Consider the following 11,912-nt stretch of genomic DNA (forward strand, 5'->3'; position numbering starts at 1 on the left):
CCTGCTCCCTCTGACCACCTGCTCAATTGTTACTCAAGAATGGATGCATACAACCGTACCAATGTGTGCCCATATTAGTATGATAGTTTCCAAGATCCATAGGCTCCACTACCTTGAAGATAGACACTATAGTAGATAAGCTCCAAATGTCAAGTAGACCCTCACAAATTGCACTATTGAACATCACAACAAGAAGCTCTACAAGCATATCTCGGACATGTATAAAATTCTCTGCTACTAAGCCCTCATGACCATAAGCTCTCCCATTCCTCATTCTTTCAATGATTTCCTTACCATGTTTGCAGTAAAAAAGCACAAGTATGTGGGCATGGATCTAGGGGATCTACAAGTGGTGGTTGTCCAGGAACCGTGTACAAAGATGTCACATATTTACCCCCAGACCTTCATAGAAGTGATGCCAGGAGGAGGTGAGTGTTCATGCAAGAGTATCCTTGCCTCCCCTGAGTCTGAGCTCAAGAATACCTGGTAAAGATTGTGCTCTAACCGAGTCAAGAAAACCTGCTTCTTCCGGTATAGTAGGCATCAAAAGGCACTCTATGGCTGTTGAAAGGTGATTGAATCCCAAGAGTACCTCTCTGGAGCTGTGATCTCATGCCTCTGCACTCCTCATCGTACCAATTGTTCTAGGGCATACTCTCAGAAGGCAGTCTCTGCTCAGGCTAAGTGTGCTAGTATGCCTCTTGTGTTGCACCATGCAAAGTCTCTATCAATATGTCACAAAACTCATCTAGAGGGCATCCCAACTCCGTATAAGTGCATCAGCGTCTATGAATCCCATCAATGTTAAAAAAATCATTCTATGAGGTGAAAATATATCGAGGAGGTGTTGCACCTCTCATAGCTGATGGGTAGTAGTGAACCCCGGGGCAGTCACTTATCAAAAGACCCCTATATCACATGCGTTCAAGAGGTAATTAATAATACCCCACTATACATACTATACTTACACTATGAGCCTCTTTAAAAAACCCCCACCCCCCTCTGTATGTATACATTTTTATACATTTTGGTCTTTTAATAATCCTCTTCGGTTAACTCACGTGATATCATACACATTCTAAAAAGTGACCGCCCCGGGTAGTGAACTAAAAGGAAATGGTCCATGTCAAGAGAGCATGATCCATTCATATGCAATTGTACCTGGGTCCAACTATGAAATCTTGTATATATGGGATAAAGTGTTGGAAATAGGGTAGCAGGGAAACACACACAACTTGGAGAAGACAAAGAAGCTCAAGGCACACAACAAAGAGTGGTATTGCTTAGTGCACAATGGAAAGATTATTTAGCGATGGGCATATATACAATGCACAAATGAAGAAACCTCCTAGTGAGGGAAAAAATGCCTTGGCAGTCCTATGTGTGTTCACGTACATCACTACCACATATATATGGTGACAAATCCCCCTTGGAGTGATGTGGTGAACAAGAGCTAGCACATAGTGTATACGGAACTGCCATGCCTTGAGTGCATGATCAATCCACAAACGGGACTAAGCCCAAAGCTTGTGAAAAGCTTCAAACTTCTCACAAGGCAATGCCTTTGTGAATAGATCTGCAAGGTTGTCCTGTGTTGGCACATAAGTCGAGATGATCTCTCTTGCTGAGAGTCTCTCCTTGACAAAGTGATAATGCACCTCAATGTGCTTTGTGTGAGCATGAAAAATTGGGTTACTCGCAAATGCCAATGTGCTCTAGCTATCAGTGTAGATGATGTTGGTAGTGTCCTGTCGAACACCCAAATCATCCATAACACGCCTGAGCCATACACACTCAACCGTAGTTGTGAAGATTGCCCTGTACTCATCAGACTCACAACTGGAAGTGGCCACAATAGGTTTCTTTTTGCTCAACCATGATATGCATGAACTGCCGAGCATGAAACAAAAACCACTTGTGGACACTCGTGTTGGTGCATCCAAAGTTGTTTAGTGCTACAAAGGGTGTAAAACACGATTGTGTGGGTTCTCAAGGCATGCCAAAGTGATTGGCCAATAGTGAAGATCAAGAGCAAGCAAGGAGCAACGGGCATGTATGCTTCATGTGGTTTTTCAAGGCTATAATTATCTATTATAGTCCGTTTCAAAGGTGGATGGTTGAAGTGCACAAGGTGCAGAAATGGGAGTGCCAAAGGTGGCCCTTAGTTGATCTACATGTAGGTCCAGACAGCTCCTCAAACAAATCTATGGAGTAAAAGTTATGGCAACTTGAAGGTCAAAGTGGTTTGCAGATCTTCACTGGGTTTATGAACCATTGTGGATGAAGGATCAAAGATGAAGTGAATGCATAAGCCTGAAATGCTCATCCTATGCAGCATGTCCATCTTTTTGGATCGAAAATCGGAGCTTAAACGAGGCTTAAACAACCAAGATATGAGCAACTGAAGTTCATAGAGGGCTAGTTCTGTGCGAGTTTGGTTGCCTTGATTGGTATGCCATCTGAGGTTTTTATAGTGTTTCCAGGGTCTGTATGGAACCTATGCGGTGTGAAGGCCATAAGAATTGATAGCACATCAATCAGAGTCCGGATTGGCAAGATATTAAAGCTTGAAGTCGGTGGTAGTTGTCGATAGTGTGGTGACATATGATTTTTCCCAATTTTGGCGGCATCGGTTTGCATGCTCAAGAATCTTGGAATGTGGAGCAAGTGTTTGGAGCTGGAGCCAAGAACCCGAGCTTGTAGTAAGGTTCTATAGGAGTTCCATTTGGCAAGTGTGTAGGAAACTGGAACATGTTCAAGAAGGTTTGGGAAAAAAAGATGTTAGTACTCTTTTTGATGGAGGATTTGGAGGGGCGATCTCCCAGGCGGTGCCACGTGTCCGTCAAATAATTCCACGTGGGGATGCAGTGAGAAAAGGTATGCTATGAGCCCTCATAAATCACAAGGGAAGTGAGAGGGGAGCTCTCCGTCACATAGCTATGGTGGGCGTCGTTGTGGCGTTGCTCGTAGTTGCTCGATGGCAACACTTGGTGATATTTGGAGGTTTTTGATGATGATGGAAACATGCTGGTGGAGAGTGGCATTGTGGTGGTCAATCGACGACCATTAGCTGCACTGCGCTGACCTTGCAGGGGGGTTTCCCACACCGTAGGTGCACAATCATTTTTGAGGGCAAAGGGTATAAGCATAGACAACGCCGTTAGGGCTCCAAGAAAGAGGAAACTCATGCGTGCCATGGAATTCAAGGCACCCAAATATAGCGAGCGGTTGGTGACATGCATAAGTAACGCTAAAATAAGGAAATTTGACCAAAATAGTAAGGAGTCCCAATCGCTCATAAGGGCAACAATTGTTTTGCAATTGAGGGGTTCTTTTGGACGAGTGAGAGGATTCAATAGGGGTGTTTTTGGGGCCTTTTCTTTGACGGCAATAGAAAGGAAGCTTCACAAAGAAGGCACCACAACGAGGGCCGCCAAGATAGTTTTTTTGTGCTTGTTATTAAGGCTGTGCCAATGGACTAGGATTGTACATGGTGTTTTTTAGCAAGAAGAGACCATCATTCCCACATATTCTGTCAATTCCCCCTTTCCCCCTTCTCTTTTTTACTCTTGTGTGTATGTTTTTGGGTGTATGTTGGCAAGTGTAACCCCTCGAGGTACATGGTGTTTTTTAGCAAGAAGAGACCATCATTCCCACATATTGTGTCAATTACCCCTTCCCCCTTCTCTTTTTTACTCTCGTGTGTATGTTTTTGGGTGTGTATTGGAAAGTGTACCCCCTCGAGGGTGTGTTGTGCACACACACACACACACACACACACACACACACACACACACACACACACACACACAGATATTGTGTGTGTAGAAGGTCGTGGAATGAATAATGCAAAATGAGTGCGCTCGGTGTGTGGTGTTGCAATGAGTCTATGCATCCATTTGTGTGTAATTGTGAGTGTTCCGTTGGGAAAAGTGTGTATGTAAGAGCGATTCTAGTAGACAGGGGTATTGTGGAAACTTTGGGCTATAGAGAGGCATTTAGGTTGTGTGCTGGGTGTTTTCCCATTTCCCCCTTTCCATCTTTTGGTGCCCCCATGAAGGAGTATCTGATTGCTCCAATTTGAAGGTGAAGTTGAGATTTCAAAGCTACTAGATGTGCAATTTTTGAAGAGCAAGTGCTGTAAAGTATGGCATGGTCCGGTTTTCCTATTTTCATTGGGGTGGAAGATGCGGAGACTAGGTTGAAGGATTACGGTTTGTTCATCCTAGAGAGCAGATTGTCAATAGAAGAAGGCACGGTTCAAGTTTTCCGCTCTTGGTTTGTGATAAAGTGAAGAGATGGTATGATGGATAGTGAGATGAGGAAAAAGCAGATTGAATGGCCTTGGAAGCGGTTTTTCAATGCCAATATGTATTGGATGTGCAGTTGCATGAAGTAAAGCAAAAGACGGACTGAAGCAAACCTTGGACGGAGATTTTTGAGCGTTTGAGTGAGAATGCAAAGCTCTTTGGGGTCAACTGATAGGGGAAAATGTTACGTTTTAACTTTTTGAAGTTGAGCAAGTTGATGGATTGTCTGCATGAGTTGAAATAAAGTTGAAGCGGATGGGCCTATGATATATGAAAAAGTTGTAATTTTTCCAAGACGCCAAACCAAGAAGACCTTGAAGAAGCACCAAGCTAGGCAGGGTCTGTCAAATGCGGTGATGCCTAGGCAGGTCAATGCAATGGAAGTGAACCCACGGTTGCTGTAGAGGGAAGAGCCTATGCAAGAGGAACCGAGGGTTTTGTGGATGAATTATGTAACTCTTTGGTATATAAAAAACCCCTCCTGGTGACTCACATGCTACACCTACATATTTTGAGGTGGACCCCTTGGAGCATACTCTACAGAAGGTAGATATTTCTCCCATTGAGAATGTTGATCTACTTCTATAACATAGGCTTTTAGTAGATCAAGGATCATGGAGTTGGCTATTTTACTTTGGCCATCCGTTTGTGGGTGATAGGTCGAAGAGAAATTTAATCTAGTACCTAGATTTTCAAAGCAACCCTTCCAAAATTAATGGTTATTCAAGGATCTCTATCTGACACAATGGATGTAGGCAAGCCATGGTACTTGAAAATTTGTGATATGAAGAGGGTCACCATTTGATGTGCCTTAATAGTCTTTTTGACAAGTATGAAATGATATTTTTTCTAGTGAACCTGTCAACTATAGTCCATATTTACGTTTTTCCATGGATAGACTTGGGCAAGAACCCCCAGTGACTTTACTTCAAAGATCATTTGCACCATGTCCTTCGTAATATTTTCAAAAAAAATAAAGAGGAAAAAAATAATTCTCACTAAAAGGTTAGCCACCTTTGATTGACTTGACATTAAAAATTAAAACATAGTTACAGAAATCAAAACATAGTGGCAAGCACATAGCACATGATGCTCATAAAAAATTAAACACATAGTATAAATAATCAGTAAGTTTTGGTGTGCCATTACATAGAGATTAAGTTGATATGGAGTTCCCGGTGGCTCGCAATTCCCGTGTCGGTTGTGCTGCTTGGGCGTGCCTAGGTGGAGGTCCCATGGGTAGTGTGGGAAATAGTGGCCAATAGAGCAGTTGACCAACCTAGAACTATAGCTATAGGTCTACTCGGAAGAGGAGCAAATGGTACAATCGACTCTTGGTGATGTCATAATGGCGATAGAGAGGTGACTGTGACTGTGTTGAATGTGATACCTCGCCCACATGAAGTCACTACTGCAGTTGAACACGTGCCAAAAAATATTTGAGATCCTGATCAATGCTGATGCAATGTCATTATAGATGTTCACACTCCATTGCCAAGCCACCACATCTTGCAAGACAATCCAAAATTGCATCCCCAACCTTTATGAAGGTACCCAAAAACCACTTGTTTACGATAGCACAAACATTAGCGGACATTTCAATGGAAAAAATTGACAAAGAAGTGCCCTCTCAACTTACCGAGCAAAGAACTCACTCTTCTCCACTTCAAGATCAAATTGGTGCGCCAAGAGTATCTAGCATCCATGGCAGGTCTCGTAGTGGCTCTTGGACCGAGTCACTATCAAACTCAAACCCATCGTTGTCTGTTGTTATATCTCCTGCCTAAAAATCATATAATGGAATCACTAGAAGGCACTCAATTTTACATGTGAACATGAACAGCAGCAAGGTCTCGACCTACAATATGGTTACTGTGTAAAACAAAGGCACAACAATATCTACCAACCATGAAATTTGTGGAGAAACGGTTGATAACTTACTAGATCAATGAATTCATCTATCACAACATATCTGTGTAACACCATCCGGAGAAAAATGGTGCGAAGATTGCAAAAATTGCAATCAAGCGGGCTTCTCGATGATGAGTGCCAAGTGGTCTGCTTAGCACGCCACAACTACTACGCCATCCGATAGTAAAAACTCTACAACTAGAATGAACACACTGGGAACAAGCTCGGTAGAGAATACATTCCACCGGGGTATGCCACCAATGCAGCTTCAAGTTTGGAATGTGTGGGAAGGACCCACACAAGTCGCACCCCTCCAAGCCGCTGATCAGGCTCCATTTTTTTGAAATGTGAGAGAGACCCAATGAAACATTGGATCACTCGAAGGCTCTTGCAATACAAAATACCATGCAAAAGAAGATTGATTGAGTGCTTATCAAGTTCAAAATTGAAATTAGATGCCAAAGTGTAATAAAATTACTTAGAATTGTTTTTTGGATCCATGAGCGCCTTCTGTAGATGGTATAGATTAGCAAGTATTGCGAGATGTACTGGGACTACTCCAACACTTATAATTTTTGTCATTTCTACGTCAGAGTGAGCAAAACCGTGTCACGAAATTTAATCAAATGTTAAGTACCACCATTTTTTTTGAAAAACATTGATTTGTGGTAGTGTTTCTTACCTAGTGGAAAGGAGGAAAGTAGTTTGAGTGGATGAACCAAAACTGGGTGGCTGCCCTCTCTTTGACTAGTAGTAATGGATATGATTCACTTACGACCCCGAGATCTAGAAGCCTTGGATGGACTAGATCTCCGTGACTCCAAGTGACGCGCGGGGTTACCCTGCTCCTAATCTGACTAACCACCTTGATGCTCGCTCCTTTCACTCTAAAAATTCTCTAAGAACAAAAAATCTTTGATGAATGGTTGTCCTCTCTTCTTACCTTGTTTAGGTTTGCCCAGTTATTGGTCTCTTTCACATGAAAATCATAGCTTGCGTTGTAATCATCTTCATGCCTGTGGTACTCTCTACTCCCCTTGGCTGGAAAATTTTGTGTTTTGAGGCGATACATTGCATCAAAAAAATTTGGAAATACAAATCACCAAAACAAAGTGATTTCTAAGGAAAACCCCATGTACTTACCTAAGGCATGTGTAATATAAATTTAGAATTACCTTCCAAAGTAGTTGCACTGGCAAAGACATAGGTAGTATGAGTCATTTTGAATTGTTCATTGTCGTGCCACGAAGTGTCCTCTTAGCTTTCACCCTATCTTGTTCATGGAATTTGTCGAATAAGGGCTATGGGTTGGCAATCACTAATTTTTGCATCATAAATATGTCGTGGGTAGTGGTGTGAGGCACATGGACTTGTGTCACCCTATTTTTAAATGTAAAAGTATATTAACAATTAATAACTCAAGTGCACCAATAGAAGTGTGAAGAAACTTACTTGTTGATCATGCTGAGCACCAATTATTTTTTTTCCATCTCTGCAGGGTCACACTTCACAATTTTGCACTCAACCTTCAGTGTCGAGAATTCATCCAACCGCTCCCACAATGCCCAATATTTCCATGCATGGAGCCAATGGTTGTCGTCTCATATAATGAAAATTTTCTCCTCCATGTGAGAGAGCTTGAGAATGTCTCTAATTTGGTCATCAAATGTGGACGACATCACTAACTCTCTCCCATAAGTGCCACACCTATCGAATGGTATAGGATTTTGTTCGAGAAAATCTTTAGACACAATGAAACGAGCCATCATGGATTGGTAACCTCTTTTGTCTACAGAGGTCGTTAGTTTGTCCACACAATCATCATTTGTTCTAATAGCCAGATCGACCAAAAGATGCCAAAGACCGATGCGTGGCAACATGTGATTGTATGGCACAACATGTGCATCAATCGAGCCTAATGAGATGTGGCTATCAACCACATATCCAAAGAGATCGGTAAGAGGGTCATTACCCATGTTTTTTACTTCAATGGTCGTTGATGTGATTGCACCTGTCGAAGTAAGTACATGCACTACCATCAACACAGACGCTCCAACCGCAGATGTCGTCGCAAGTGAGGAACCGCTCTCTTGAGTCGTGCGCATAGGATTTTTTTCTTGAGTGGTGTAGATTGTCATTTCTTCTTGGTGGTCCACTCCTTTGGATTGTTTTCTTGTTCAAATTGACATTTTCTTTGTGATTGGGGTTCTTATGGCTTTCAGAAAAAAGGTGTGGAGTGAGAGTGAGAGAAGAGAGAATAGAAAGTCTGAGGGTGAGTGAGGGAAGAAGGTTTGAGATAAAGTAGAGTGAAAATTTGAAAGAAAAAGGAATGAAAAAGAAGGGCAAAGGTTTTCTTCTTCCAAAACTGACAGTTGTGAGTAATTGTATTAGAATGCCACCAAGAAAAATATAGCTCAGCCTCAAGCTCTATCGAGCCTTGAGGGGTGGATGGTTACAACAGAAGTATCAAGTAACTTTAAATTACCAAAAGCCCAAACCTTTACACAGCAAGGCTTGACCGAATATCGAGGGTATCCCTTTGCCAATCATCGAGTTTTTCCTTTTACCTAACACATATTTTATCTCCTTACTTTTTTGTACAATCTCTGAGAAGCTATCAATAGAGAGGTCACTATTAAAAACAGGGTAGTTCTTGGCCTTCCAGATATTACTAAAGAAAGATTATTTGACAATTTGAGTACAGATTAGAAGTGTAGGATGTCAAAGATGTTTCCCACCAAGGCACACATCCTTCTTGAAAACCCCAATCTTCCATGTTCTTTGTATCCATTTTTTGCACACCTTCCCTGCCAGACCTCTTATTACCGGGCATTCCATGAACAAGTGGGCGAGGTCTTCGCTAGCCAGTCTGCACCTTGAACATCTATCGGGTCCGATACCACATTCTTGAATCTTAACGCTTGTTTTGGTAAATCCCCCACATCACATTTTATAGAAATATCTTCATAAAATAAGGCCATTGTGGTTTCCATATGTTTTTGATGACCTCAACCCATTGAGGTTCGGACCATTCTTTCTTCCACTGTTTGTTTAGAGGGGCAAACCAATCAGCCTCATGCATTAGTGCTTGGTAGATACCCTTGGTATGATGTTTAAAGAATTGGCTATTCATATGCCATTTCCAAGCTTTCCACTCAAAAGTAGATTCTTAGATCAGCATGAGAACATTGTCCAGGCCTTCTACAGTTCTGTTGACTAGTAGCTTCTCAACTTCATCGAGTTGGAACTAGTCAGCCAACTAGTCCAAGGATTTCTAGCACTTGTTGTTTCCATCCCAAAAGTGGACCAACCACTGAAGTCCTTTATTGTTCATCTTCCTTGCAATTTTTCTCCAATAAGGGTTCAAAATTACCCCAACAACTTTAGACAACCAAGGGGACCAATGCGATGTTTTAGAAGTATCTGGTTCATTCATCCCATTCCACTCAGTGGACTTCCTTTAGAGCAAAGTTTTGCCTTGTCCATCATATACTTGGTCATGATAGCCCAAGTATGGTCTTGTTTTGTGATTGAGACCACAAACTTGGCACACAAGGTGTTAACCCTCACAGACACCCTATCACGTTCAACGGACGCCTTATTATTTATTTGATTAATTCATGGACCGGGCTTGTTGGTCCAATAGGTGTGTAGGTGATTGTCGATAGAGGCGCACCACTTATCTTATTTTTACAGAATTTTTGCAGTGATTGGCCACTATGGGCGCCCATGTGTGTGGGTCAAACTCTTATAAAAGGTCCATTTGACCTAAAAATCCTCATTCTTCGAGGTGTAAGCTAAGAAGTGCTCTTGCTCCATCTCTTCCTTCTCCTCCTTTGTGTGCTCACGTGCGTATGTGTGTGTGTATGCTTGTGAGAGAGAGAGAGAGAGAGAGAGAGAGAGAGAGAGAGAGAGAGAGAGAGAGAGAGAGAGAGAGAGAGAGAGAGAGAGTATGTGATAGAGCATTGCGATGTCATTAGCGGTGGCAAGGCGGTTGAGTGCGGCATCAACGATGGATCCTTCTTCTTTGCAGCACATGATCCTTCACGACGAAACCATTGAGCGGTGAGTGACACACCATTCTTTCTTTGAGCTTGCTAGGACTGTCTACCTGTGTGCTTGCATCCTTTTGAGACTCGCACACAATGCACAAGCAAGTTCCCAACCTCCGACACGTGCAAAAAAGCACACATTTTTGGCATCGCTATCGGGGGCTGCCTTGCACTAAGCTTGAGGAGCACTCAGTGCTACCTCTTAAAGCCTTTCTTCCATCTATTTTTAGTTTTTTTTTGAGTTTGTGTAGATCTGCTAAGTGATTGTAATGTGCAAGTTTAGCAGGTTTGTTAGAATCTGTTAGTGTTGAAATATGCAGGTTTTCTGCTAGATTTGCTACGATTTGTAATGTGCACGTGTTAGTAGATCAATAGCTGGTGTAAATTTGTAATGCGCTCTGTGAGTAGATTGAGTACTCTGTGAGTGAGCAGTTTTGCTGTGTTAGTTAGTGTAGACAGTGAGAAGATTGACTAAACTATGAGTGTGCAGTGTAATATGTTAGACAGTGTGTGAGCAGAGGTAATTAGTGTTAATTAGCTGTGTTAGTTGTAAAGAGGTTAGACAAAGCTACACAGAGATGCTATGTGTGCGTGTGAGCTCGACGCCCACACGTAGCTATATATATATATATATATATATATAATGCTCGAAATATATGAGACAAAAAAATAAAATTCAAAAATAAAAAGAAAATTAAAAAACCTTATCTTAAAAGAAGGATCAGGATTAGACTAGGACCTCAAGTGAGACAAGTTCCTCAAGTCCTCCACCATCCCCTTCACACTCACCCTTTGGACTTACTAATTCTACTCTTCCCACCTAGGAAAATAATATTTTTAGGATTCCAAGGGTTTTACATAACCAAATCGGGGGCTGTAAAGCACAGTACATCCCTCTAGCCAAGACGCTTGTTTTGAGCTATCACACACCATATTCCATGACTTCGTTAGAAAAAAGACAAAAAATAACAAAAAATTTGGATTGTAAACACCTAAAAAACTAAGTGAGCGGCCTTTACGGGCACTCACCAATGCTTCTAGAGTGTTGCGATCACATGCACATATGCTCTGGTCGTGAGCTAGAGGACGAGCACATAGAGAGTGTCTCCGTTTACACGGGCACTCATGTTTCCTCCACCTTAGGCTCTAGGCCCTTAGCGGGAACCCAAGGTAGTACCACTCAAGACCCACATATTGCGTCTAGTGACTCTTCCTCTGACTACGACGTCATGTAAGGTTACCCAATGCCTAATACCGATAGTTCAAGCCAGGACATGCATGCCATGGGCCCATGGTTTGGGCTGAGCATGCTTAGCCGCTTGAAGGAGATTTTTAGTAGAGCCACTCACACCGAACATGGAGCTAGTGATGTGAATGAAGGGGGTGGGAAAGTAAATTCACCATTCTCGACCAATGTAACCCATGCTCCCAAAGAGTGTGCATGTGAATACTCCATTCACTGCACCACCTGACTCTTCATAGCTATTCCCTTTTGAGGTTATATTACCTGATGGTAGAAGCCTTCCCGAAGTGCAAGAGGTTGAGTGATATAAAGCCCTGGGTGGAACTGCCTGAAATGAACCTCCCAACCTCCCTTTAAATAGCCCCCTTGGCCTCATTCCCTATCCACACTTGCAGC

The sequence above is a fragment of the Adiantum capillus-veneris genome, chromosome 7 (assembly GCF_014529385.1).
Source record: "Adiantum capillus-veneris isolate H3 chromosome 7, ASM1452938v2, whole genome shotgun sequence".
Classification (NCBI taxonomy): Eukaryota; Viridiplantae; Streptophyta; class Polypodiopsida; order Polypodiales; family Pteridaceae; genus Adiantum; species Adiantum capillus-veneris.